Source organism: Macrotis lagotis, chromosome 1, assembly GCF_037893015.1.
Source record: "Macrotis lagotis isolate mMagLag1 chromosome 1, bilby.v1.9.chrom.fasta, whole genome shotgun sequence".
Taxonomy (NCBI): Eukaryota; Metazoa; Chordata; class Mammalia; order Peramelemorphia; family Peramelidae; genus Macrotis; species Macrotis lagotis.
In genome coordinates this window covers 246,048,585-246,060,997 of record NC_133658.1, presented here as the reverse complement: position 1 = coordinate 246,060,997, position 12,413 = coordinate 246,048,585, and the positions used below count along the sequence as shown (strand labels likewise).

At 35.6% G+C, this 12,413-nt stretch overlaps 1 protein-coding gene across 4 annotated transcripts in view; it reads right to left on the bottom strand.

The window, feature by feature from the left end:
• Positions 1 to 12,413, bottom strand: part of NUDCD3 (NudC domain containing 3) — a 138,784-nt gene that overhangs the window by 31,843 nt on the left and 94,528 nt on the right. The window lies entirely within an intron of this gene.

The following is a 12,413-nucleotide window of genomic DNA, read 5'->3' as shown; positions in this document are numbered from 1 at the left end:
ACAGTCAGAGTCAAAGAGGAAATTTTAAAAGCATCACAGAAAGTTGCAGAGTGAGTTAAGAATAAAAGCAGTACCCCAAACAGATACATACAAAATACAGATATAGTAAGTGAAAGAAAAGAAACAAGCATTTATTAAGAGCTTACTCTTGTGCCAGGCCCTGTAGCAAGTACTTTACTCCAGTCACTGTACAAATGAGTTTCTCAAGCATTTGAGAAGTATGAAATGGATTGTAGTATTCAATTATTCATATAATATAACACAGATTAAATGAAATTCACCATAATTCAGTTATCTCATTTCACTCAACAACTTCACCCACTTTTATATTTGTTTTTAAAACTAAAGGCATTATGTAATAAAATGTTCTGATTCTTTTTTCATTTTCTTTTACTTCTCCTGATGGTTTTAATAATGAGTTGAAGCAAAAGAAACCAATAAAACACAAAATGACATAATAATCAGTCCCTGGAATAACCAAGTATACAAAATTTAACAAACACTTAGTACCTGATACTGGGCTAAGTGCTTGGAAAAAATACAAATATTTAATTAATAACCCTCAAGAAGCTTACAATATAGTAGATGATGTATATTCTAAGGAAAAGTCTCAGGGAGAAAATGCATGATATTTAAGGACCCTGGATTAGAAGTAACCTTTTCTGAACTCTTTTACCACTGACTTAGCTGAACAACACTTAGTCGTTTCATCTTCGTGGGTCTGAATTTCCTCAACTATTTTCCAGGAAGGGTTAGACAGAGAGATTTGTAAAGATTTCTCCCAACTTTAAAAATCTATGACTTTCTGAGTAAAATTTAGGCAAAGCTAAGCCAGATGGCTTAAAAATTAAACTGAAGTTAAGACTACAGAATGGTGCCAATGTTTATGTGCCTTAGTTTCCTACTCTAAAGAAGAAAGTGTTTCCTATGTACTCCCTATTTCTTAGGAGTAAACCAAATGGATTAATCATTAACATATGTGAAATACTTGGCCCTCCTCTGATATCAGGTAACAGAGATAAACACATCAATTGTTAGCTCTGGTAGTTTACATCCTGGGTCTTAAATGGCTTTAAAGTATCACCTACTGGTCTCAGTGGATCACCTTCCACAATCCTGAAGTTCAGCCAAATAAATCACCAGAAGAGTGATCTAAGAGCTCAAAAAGACCAGCTGCACCATTCTCCTTTTCTCTTCCACTGTCAGAATCCCTTTATGATTAAAATGTGGGTCAGAACTCAAAGAAACTCTATCTTAAAGGCTTGTACAAAAGATTATAATTTCTAATGAACTAAGGGATGGGGGTATTGATAAAAATGGTCCTATATCTTATAAAGGGAATTATCTCCCTATCTTCCCTCCAAATAGGGTCTAACTATTAGTTAAAGAATCGTGATCATTCTGTGAGCATAACTACTTTGGCAGCTAAGCAGACTGCAAATATACTTACAAAAAAATAGCCCTTCTCTGACTGCCTACCAGGTTAAGAAAGAGGAGGGAAAGAGTAGTAAAGTTAATAGATTTCTAAATGCTGTCCATCTTCTCCTCAGAATGCCAGCTCTCTCTGGCTTGGACTAGATAACAGACAATTTCCAAGGAGATTACTTCCAGTTTACCAAAATTCAGTTTATATTGATTTTTCAGACCCAATAATTAATTGGCTTGCTCTTCTCCAACTAGACTCTGTAATGTCTTCATATCTGTACAACAGTTATCAAGGATTTCCAAAGCAAAAAGTTCTTACGTTATATATACTTAGTTGAACAAAATTTAGACCTCCAACTCAATGCAATCTGTTTTCATCATTGTAAGGTAGAGATTTGTGTGTATGTTTATAAATATATAATATAAACACACATACACAAATGTACAAAATGGGTTCACATGATAGAAAACATTTAAACTTAAGTTCTACTCTGCTTTTCCTTCACTAGCTAAACACTATCATATTTCCCTACCTAGAAAATAACCCATATGAAATGGGTCCAAAATCTCAAACTAGGGGCAGCTAGGTGGTATAGTGGATAGAGCACCAGACCTGGAGTCAGGAAGGCCTGAGTTCAAATCCGGCGTCAGACACTGAATAATTACCTAGCTGTGTGACCTTGGGCAAGTCACTTAACCCAACTGCATTGCAAAAACAAACAAAACACCAAAATCTGAAACTTAAAAATTATTGGAAACTTTCAGTACTATTTTATTATTTAAAAGAGAGCAGAGTAGGGGGGGAGGGGGAGGGGAGGGGAGGGGAGGGGAGGGATTGAATATTACCATTTCACCAAAGAAAATACAAGGTTTTATTGTGCAAGGATATAGAAAAAAAAAATCTAAAATTCTACCGTTCATTAATTGAAACAAGTTTCACCCTCATCAGATATCAGAGGTGTTGGTGGTATTTTCTCAGTAAACCATTTCCCTTTGTAACCTTTTTGCCCCAGACAACAGTAGCATTATTTTCCTGGACAGTAGACATACATTTTTTAATTGAACTGAAGCCTGACCAAATTCCAATACAGCTGAGGTAAATGCATCCTGCTCATACTCTGCCACTTAAATATGCTGTTCTTTAGGTTTTAATGGACACCACACTGTATTCCAGTAATATACACCAAATGAAATAAATCTAGGCTAATATTTGTAAAAAGTCCTAGGATCCTCTAGGCTGAAAATTTATAATAAAGCAAGCTAATCAGTACCGTAATAACATTTGTCCACAGTACCAAAAGGAAGAATGACACTATGAGCAGCTCTGGAGGTGGGTCATCTTTAAAGACAGGGTTTTTATATTCTAATATAAAAGAATAATAATAATATTTAATCTACAGATAAATGTATTGTATTCTTAAAAATTTTACTGAGCAGTACTGATTGTTTTGCTTATTCCTGTAAACAAGTAGGTAGGCATAATGTTTTAGCAGTTAACATGAAGTAAGTTCTCATTTTCTCAACATGTACCAAACTCCTTCCAAGGCTGCTTCAGTTCCTGGTCATGCCATAAGGTTTTAAAGAGAGGGCAGGAGGCTCAGGGGGATCTCAGGCACACCTAAGATAAAGATTCTCAATTCTATTCTAAATATTTGAAAAACTATGGATTATATAAATCTATTTTTGAAAGTAAAAAAAAAAACCTTTCACAATGAGTTGAAGTACAGATATTGACATATAGAGATGGTTAAGCTCTCTCACTATATCTTGCTCGGGTCATAGAAGATAAGCAGTAAAGTTCAACCTTAGAAGTTATTAAGTAGCAACAAGGGACAAGAACTAGAACCGGTATAAGCTAAAACCCTAATTTTATACAGAAAAATTCAGGTCAATCTATAGAGCTGATTTGACAAAGATAAATAGGATGCTTTTTTCCTTCCAAGGTTTTGAGGGTTTTAAAGAAGACAAAGACCTTGAGCTAAGTTCTAGCATGTTCAGTCCCAGTTCAATGCAGGACACAACTAAGATGAAAAGAAATAGAACACATCAAGGTGAATAGGAAACTCTTTTTCTTCTCCCCCTGAAACTAGTTTCTACCAGGTCCAAGTAGTTTTATACCATACTATTTTTGATTTTATTTAATTTTAGGTTTTTGCAAGGCAATGGGGTTAAGTGACTTGCCCAAAGCCACACTTGCCCAAGGCTAGGTAATTATTAAGTGTCTGAGGCCGGATTTGAACTCAGGTACTCCTGACTCCAGGGCCAGTGCTCTATCTACTGCACCACCTAGCCTCCCTCCACCATACTATATTTAATGTGGACTTCTAGACTTGGGACCATTCAAAATCAACCTCAAGACCCAAATCTCCAATAGGACACTAAGCTAGTTCTATGATATCCCCAGAACAAGTCATATCCTAGCTCAGAGGTCAGAGATCATTAATGTCTTAGAAAATAACTTTATAATAAATAGCATACTATTTTATATAACTCCCCCCCCCATTGATGCTGGAAAGATTTTCCAGGAGTTGATAACTAGGGGTCTATAAACTTTCCAAAATAAAGTTATAATTTATTTGGACACTATCTTGTTAAATATTATACAATATATAAATACACATCCACACACAAACATATATCAAACACATATATATTTATGTATGTATACACATATGTATATGCATAATAATCTAGGGAACTGAGTTCAGGGAGGGACTTGATGGCAAGATAATCAATGGGATAGGATGAGTAGCTGAATTATGGTTTGGTAGCTCAGGCTCTCAGAGCTGAGGACACAACACTTAGTATGTGCTAATTGCTTGTTGCCTTGGTAGAAGGGTAGAAGTTCTAAAGTTGAGTAAATTAACTTCCCTAGGGCCTAAGGGGCATGGACTTTTGGTCTAAAAGACTTCCAAGTCTCAATTTCAGGACCAATCCAGAGGGTGCTGGAATAGGTGATGGAAGTTCAAATTAATAGTGGCAGATATGAGGCAGCTAGCTGGTGCAGTGGATGGAGCACCAGCCATGGAATCAGAAGAACCTGAGTACAAATTCAGCCTCAGATACCTGATACTTACTAGCTGTGTGATCTTGGGGAAATCACTCAACCCCATTACCCCACAAAAAACAAAAAACAAAAAACAAGCTAGTGGCAGTCAGATGATGAGATGGCTGGTAGATAGCTAGATGGGATATCAAGATGAATAGTTTAGTGATTTTTTTTCTCTTAAATTCAAAATCATTCCATAACCAATTGTACCAATTCACAGTTCCACACAAAATACCTGACTTCCCACTCCTTCTAACATTGAGTATTTCTAACTTTTGTCATCTTTACCAGTTTGATGAGTATAAGGTAAAACATCAATACTGTTTTAATTCACATTTCTCTTCTGATTTAGAGCATATTTTATAAAATTGTTGATAGGAAAAACCTAACATTTTATCGGTACCATAAAGTAAGTTTTCATCTTGCCAGCTTCCACTAAGTTGTTCCTTCTAATATATTCTACTTCTTGGCCTGTCCCATGAAGCTGGTAAAACAAGGGGGAAGGGAAAGTATAGAAAGGCTCTGAGCATGGCAAGATACAAGGCTGCTACTCTAATTATTCCATATGGCCAGAGAAACATATATTGGATATTACAGTGTTTAAGTGTTTTGAAAATGGTTCATCCTCTTTGACTTCTCTCTCTCTCTCTCATACACACACACACACACACACACACACACACACACACACACACACACAAAATGTGTGTGTATATGTTTGTGTCAAACTAAACTTCTACTACAGATATTTTATGCAATTATTTTTCCCCAAATCGCTATTATATTTTATTGAACAAGAATTTCCATATCACCAGGGATCATTTCCTCCTTTGTATCCTGTTCCACTAGTGGAGTAAAAATAAAGCACTGATCACTAAGCCACTACTAATGCTCTGTACTCCTCTGTGTTGCTGAAGATGTTTTTAAGGAAACAGATAATTCTAGTTCTTTCATCATGTTATTTTCCTCTCGTTTCCCTTTTTAATAGCAATGTGATTCTCTACAATAATTTTGAAAAAATAGATTCTTTGGAATTCTACCACTTCAGACTACTTTGCCTACCTATTTCATTGTGAGGTTAAGAATGGGGTAGGGAGACAAAACACTTAGATGTCAAAACAATCAGTACACACAGTTTAGAGAACATTAGACTTTGGGCTACCAGTGACTGATACTCTTTATCTCACAGCAGTAACTTAAGGTTTGGTGCACCCACAATTCTCTTCTTATATTAATTCTTATGTTTTCAGCACTTAGCCTATTTTAGATATCAAGTGTCAAAGTCACTTAGCTTGTTGCTTATACTTTGAACCCAAAGTGAAGTTTATGCAATAACGAGCAAAGATAACCCCCAGAAGGCAAGGTAAGTTTAAAAACTGTCAGAAAAAAAGGAATTAAATTTTACTTTTTAAAACCAGTGTCACACAGAAACCAGGGCTACAGTACCCTTTCTCAAAGGCTCTTGTAACAGGAAGAATGTGCTGGTACCAGCAATCTCACTGGAATGCCTGCCTCCAGTCACCCCAGTAGTGAGTGGGAGAACCTGTCAGTTTCCCCCCTTGATTAAGAAATTAACACTATGAACAAGCTAACTACTTGGTTTATGTGACTGAATGAGGCTTCCAGGGAAATGAGAAGCCATCAGCATTGTTGCCAGAGTTAGGACTACATTTCACTAACCAAGAAAGGAGCTTGCCTGAAACCCAAAGATTCTCATTTAACATTCTGAAGTGTAGGAGGAAAGGAGGCAGGAAATGTCATACAGTTTTAGCTGCCACCCCTGCTTGCTTTGAATGCCTGCCCTTGTGTGTCTACTATAGAATTCAAGACATATGTAAGAAAAGGGTAGGCCTATTATTGAAATAATGTTTGATAAGCAAATAGCTTACTTAGGTCAGTCTGCTGGCAATGAATTAGGTCAGTTTCCAAACATGGACCAACAACCCAAATGTGGCAGCAAGAATGGCTTCTGAATTGTAGTACTTAAAGGCAAAACATTTCATCTAGCTTTGTAAGTATAATTCACTTTACAAAGTAGATATATTCCTGAAAATATGAATAGTTTAAAATTCAAATCCTATTTTCCACTGACTAAATGCTATAATTTCAGAAATTTGTTTTCATAGAAGAAAAATTGGTTCTAAGATACATAAAAATCACTTTTAAGAATTCATCAACTTCATAAATCACACTGAAAAAAGTAACTTCCAAACAATAATATATCATCTCTGGGGCAGCTAAGTGGTGCAGTGCATAGAGTACTGGTCCTGGAGTCAGGAGGACCTGCATTCAAATCTGGCCTCAGACACTTAAAAATTGCCCACTGCCTTCAATAAAGAAAAAAAAGAAAAAATAATATATCATCTGATCCTCATAACAACCCTCCAAGTAGAAGCAATTATAATTCCCATTTTATAATTGAAGAAACTAAGACAAGCAGGGTCACTTAAATCCACTGTGTCACAAATTGCCTCTAAAAACATGGCATTTGTATTTTTAATGTCTTTTTCTTATGTTTTATGTTATATCTTCAAGTTTTGCTTTGTTTTCCTGAAAATATAGTAATTAAAATACCAAAAATCATGGAAACTGAAAGATAGTACTAATTGTTTCATTTCAATAAAAAGAGGGCCTAGGATAAACTTTTATGGACGAATGGAGAGAGGGAAGGAGAGTGTTCATTCATTCTTTGAATGACTTCCTAGAGATATCTATATACAAGTGGTAAAGGTATGATAATAGTTTGTTTATTTGGAATAATATGGTGAATGCAAATGTTTTGCTTGTGCCTCAACAGTAAAGTTACCTTTAAAAGGATTTCAATAGCATCTACAATGGAAACATCCACTTTCTCTTTTCTCACTTTTTCTAAACTCTGCAAATTGACTTGCATCATTCAATGAAGCCAGTCTCTCTGAAGGTACTAATGATCTCTTAGTTGCAAAATCTAAGGTTTTTTTCTCAATCCTCATCCTTCTTGATCTCTCTCTCTGCAGCCTTGATGTTGTCAATCACTCTCTTCTCCATTTGGAGAATATTCTCTCTTCTATGTTTTTGTGATAGTGTTCTTTCTTGGTTCTTCTGTCTGATCATGTCTTGCTGAATATCTTTATTTATGTCACATCTCCAAGCATTTTTAAGACAGTCATGTAAAAGAATTAGATCTGTTCTTTTTGGCCTAAAAAGGCAAAACCAGGTATAAGGGAAGAAATAATAAGCTTGCAGAGTTTGGAAGCTTTGCAAGCCCAGAATACATGGCCACTTGTCTGGTGTGTTATACTGGAATTTCTTTCTTGAGTATAGGTTGCACTAGATGGCTACTAGGGTCCTTCCACTATTGAAATTTTGTGATTCTGTGTAAAATTCAAAGAAACTCCACTTCTCATAATTTATGCATGATACAGAAGAAAGAGCATATGTTTTATAGTCAGAGGACCTAGGTTCAAATCTTCAATATAACTTGGTGAGATCTTGGGACAAATTATTTAGCCTCCCTGGACCTCAGTTTTCTCATTTGTTAAATGAGGTGGGGTTGACTAAATGACTTCTGTGGTCCCTTCCAGCTCCTATGATCCTAGGATTTGTGCTTGGTCCCAAAGAAACCAAACAGATGGGGTTTATAGATGCACAATTAATAATATTCTACTCAAACCTAACTTTAAAGTTGGGAGTCTCTCTTTGATACAGAAATACCACTACTGGGTCTATACCCTGAAGAGATGATGAAAAGGGGTAAAAACATCACTTGTAAAAAAATATTCAGGGCAGCCCTGTTTGTGGTGGGAAAGAACTGGAAATTAAGTGAATGTCCTTCAATTGGGAAATGGCTTAACAAACTGTGATATATGTATGTCACAGAACTCTACTGTTCTATTAGAAACCAGTAAGGATGGGAATTCAGGGAAGTGTGGAAGGATTTGCATGAACTGATGCTGGACAGAAAAACATTGTACATCCTAACAGCAACATGGGGGAGATGATCAACCTTAATGGCTTTGCTCAATCCTTCAGTGCAACAATCAGGCACAATTTTGGGATATCTGCGATGGAAAACACCATCTGTATCCAGAGAAAGAATTGTGGAGTTTGAACAAAGACCAAAGGCTATTACCTTTAATTTTTTTTAAAAAAAGTATCTCATTATGTAATTTTGCTATCTCTTATACTTTATTTTTTTTCTTAAGATATGATTTCTCTCTCATCACACTAAACTTAGATCAATGTATACCATGGAAACAATGTAAAGACTAACTGCCTTCTGTGGGGGTGGGGGAAGGGAAGCAAGGTTAGGGGGGAAATTGTAAAACTCAAAATGAATAAAAATCTTTTCTAAATAAATAAATAAAGTTGGAAGTCTCTATGACAATATTTTTTAGTTGAATTCCCATTTGTACCATTTTCCTTGTGGAACTAGTCATCCCCTGCAAGATCTTTTTGTATGTTTTTACAGAACCATTTAATGACATCAGGTAAGGGATACCATTTCTTTCTAGTCCTTTTCTAAGTCTTTTCTTTTAGGAGGCCAGTTCAATGGATCAGACAGGGGTGACATATGCAGGAGTCAATCAGTCAATCAACAACATTTATTAGTAACTACTGCTATGCTTCAGGCATTTTGCTAGTTGCTGGGGATGTAAAGATAAAAATGAGAAAGCTGCCTTCAAGGAGCTTCCATTCTATTGGAGACAATACTTAGACACATCTAAGAAATCCAAAATAAATTCAAAGTAATTTGGAAAGACACTAGCAGTTGCAGGAATCCAGAAAAGTCTCCTGACTGACTGAGGGAAAACTAGAGATGCTTAAAGGAGGTGAAAGGGAATGCATTCCAGATCTGATGAATTCCAGGTCAGTTTAAAGTCACGTAGATGATGGATGAGGCAATGAATAGCAACAAAGCCAGTCTGGCTGGATCATAAAGTGCATGAAGGGTGGGTTGTCACCAAATTGTAAACTCTCTCATCTTCTCCATCTACACAGCCACTACCTTGCTACAGAACTCATCAGTCCAGAGATCATGCTAGCTGATCTCTCGACCTTAAGAGTCTTCCTAGTCTAATCCATCTTCCATTTCACTGTCAAAGTGATCTTTCCAAAGCAAGTCTGATCATGCCACAAACCCACTCAATACACTACAGTAACTCCCAATTACTTCCAAAATCAAAATTAAAATCTTCTGTTTGTTTTTTAAAGTCCTTCTCAACTTGACCCCTTCCTACTTTACTTTCAAGTTACTTCCTTCCATATACACTAAGAAGCAAACCTACAGACATTTTTGCTGTTCTCAAACTTGACCCCATTCATCTCTCTATCTTTATGCAATGTAAATGGGAGGTAGTCCCAGGGAAGGCACTAAAAAACACAAGGAAGGCCTCCTGAGGTAGAAAGTAGGATGATCTTAACTAAATCAAAGAGGCAGAGACAAGGAAGGAGTGAAAAAGAGAATTAGAGTGAAAAGACTTCCTTCTGTTACTAATCATTTATTATGCATATTATCTTGCTTGTACAAATTTGTTTACTTGTGGTGTCTATTAAAATGAGCTCTTTTAAGACACAAACCATGGTTTTTGCCTTTCTTTGTATCCCTCAGTGCCTGGTACATTGGAAGTGCCTAATAAATGCCTATTAACTAAGACTATTTTAATGATAAACCTCATTTATTTTTGGATGTCCTTTATTGCCACCATTTTTCACAAGGTAGATTCTTAATTAGAACTTGAATTTGTTGAAATACATATGGTAGAGAAGTTTAGTTAAGCAGGAGTCAGGAAGCAGAAACTGGAGAGCTACCCCAGGTTTTGATAAGTCTAGATTTCATAATATGGATTCATTATTCTGTTAGAAGTGAATTACCAAAATGTTAACCACAAATATTCAAATACAAATAAACGACATCAAAGTCCAAAAAATCCAGAATCATAGGATCTCCAGTTGAATTGGACCTATTTTTAGAAGCATCTACCATTTTAGAAATCTAAAGGTTTGATTTATAGTAATAATTTTACAAAAATAAGAAAAATGAAATTAGTAATGAGTTGATAAGATTGATTAAAATGCTAATGGATTCAGAATACCACAACTGTAAACCTTCAGTATTTCCCTTACAGCAAAGCCCAGAAATCAGTCACTAAGAACAGATGTTTTGGTTTGTTTTATTTTAGTAATAATCTCAGCAGGGAGAAAGATTTATGGAGCTTATTGCCTTCTCTGTGAAGACATCAATAATGTCAGATAGCACAATTTGGAAGAAGTTCACCAGACGCTACCCACTCTACAGGGAAATATATACAGTACTGCTTTACTATTAGTTATAAACTGTGACTAGCCTTCATTTGTGATGTACTGCAATGAAGAATAGATCAACAAATGGCAGCAGGCTTAGAGATCAATGTCTCAAAAACAAAGAAGTCATGCAAATATTCTTGCACTCAAAAGGCTTCTATCTAAGGCTCATGAGCTTACTTTTCTCTTGATAAAAGAACTATTCTATTTTTTAACTTATAAAGTAAGCAAAATATTCTGGAAAAGCAGTGGAAGAAGACTTGAGTGCTAGTCCTTCCTTTGTCATTAGCTTCACTTAACCTTGTGTAAATTCTGTGTTCTTCATTTGTAAAATAAGAGGATCAAACTTCATCTCTGTCTAAAATCCTAAAAAAAAAAAAAAAAGACGGTTCTTCATTGCTTACTCTGTTGTCTTCACGCCAGGAGTCTATCTGTCTACCTGTTATTCAGTGATGAGGTTATTCATCACAGCTGTTTCCAGTCCTGACTGGGGAAAAACAGCTAGTTACATATGGTTCCGAGCAAGTAACAATCTCAACAAAGCTGTTTTTTTTTAATGGAAGGGATAATGACTACTTTGAGAAGCAGAAACTAACTCCAGAATCAGGAAGATTTCAGAAGGGCTCTCACTTCTAATTCAGATTGGCTGTGTGATAGCCTCCAGGGTATCTCTTTAAGATGATAAGGTTTCAAAGGTATGCTAATCTATATTAGAAGAGGGTAATTTCTTATGTAACAAAATCACAAGTCCAATTAAAATAACAAAAACTCACAGAACTGTAATAACTTAGCTGCCAGAATATCTGAAGTATATACATTAAGCTCAACTTGCTGTAAGTTTTCCTTAACTTTTAAAAGTCAATTTACATGTCATAATATTTGGTGTTAACATGCCATAATATTTAATTTTTAGTCTTTATTTAAGTGGTCTGAACTGACATCCCATGAAGGTTCTTTTGATTTTATAAGTCAGCTGATTATTGTATTTCTGTATGTTTTATATCATCTGACACTTTGTTACCTTTCAGATATATTATAACATGTAAGGGGCAGCTAGGTGGCACAGTGGATAGAGCACTGGCCCTGGAGTCAGGAGTACCTGAGTTCAAATCTGGCCTCAAGACACTTAATAATTACCTAGCTGTGTGGCCTTGGGCAAGCCACTTAACCCCATTTGTCTTGCAAAAACCTAAAAAAAAAAAAAACCTAACATGTAGTATTCATCTTTGAATGAAGTTCTTGGGAGAAGAATGAATGATAAAGCTCAAAAGTGAATAGTCAAAATTACTTTATTGATCATTAATTCACTAAAAATGGCAGAGAGAACTAAATACTCTCTGCGTTCAAAATTCAATGTTTCAACAAGAATCTATTAAAATGCCTACTATGAGAAAGGCTAAGATATCATCTAAGATAAATAAGATAGGAATGATAGCACTTTAAACACAAAATCTAATGGAAAAGGCACAATTACTATTATAATAGGTGCTAATATTATTATGCTATAATAAAGTAGAAAGGAAAAGGAAAATTCAGGAAAAAGCACCATGAGAAATCTAAGGATGGAGAGATTAAGAGCTGTTGAATGGGAAGAGGGAAGAGTAGAAAAGGGTTCACAAAGAAGAATCCAGTTGAATCCCGAAAGGAAAACATAAAA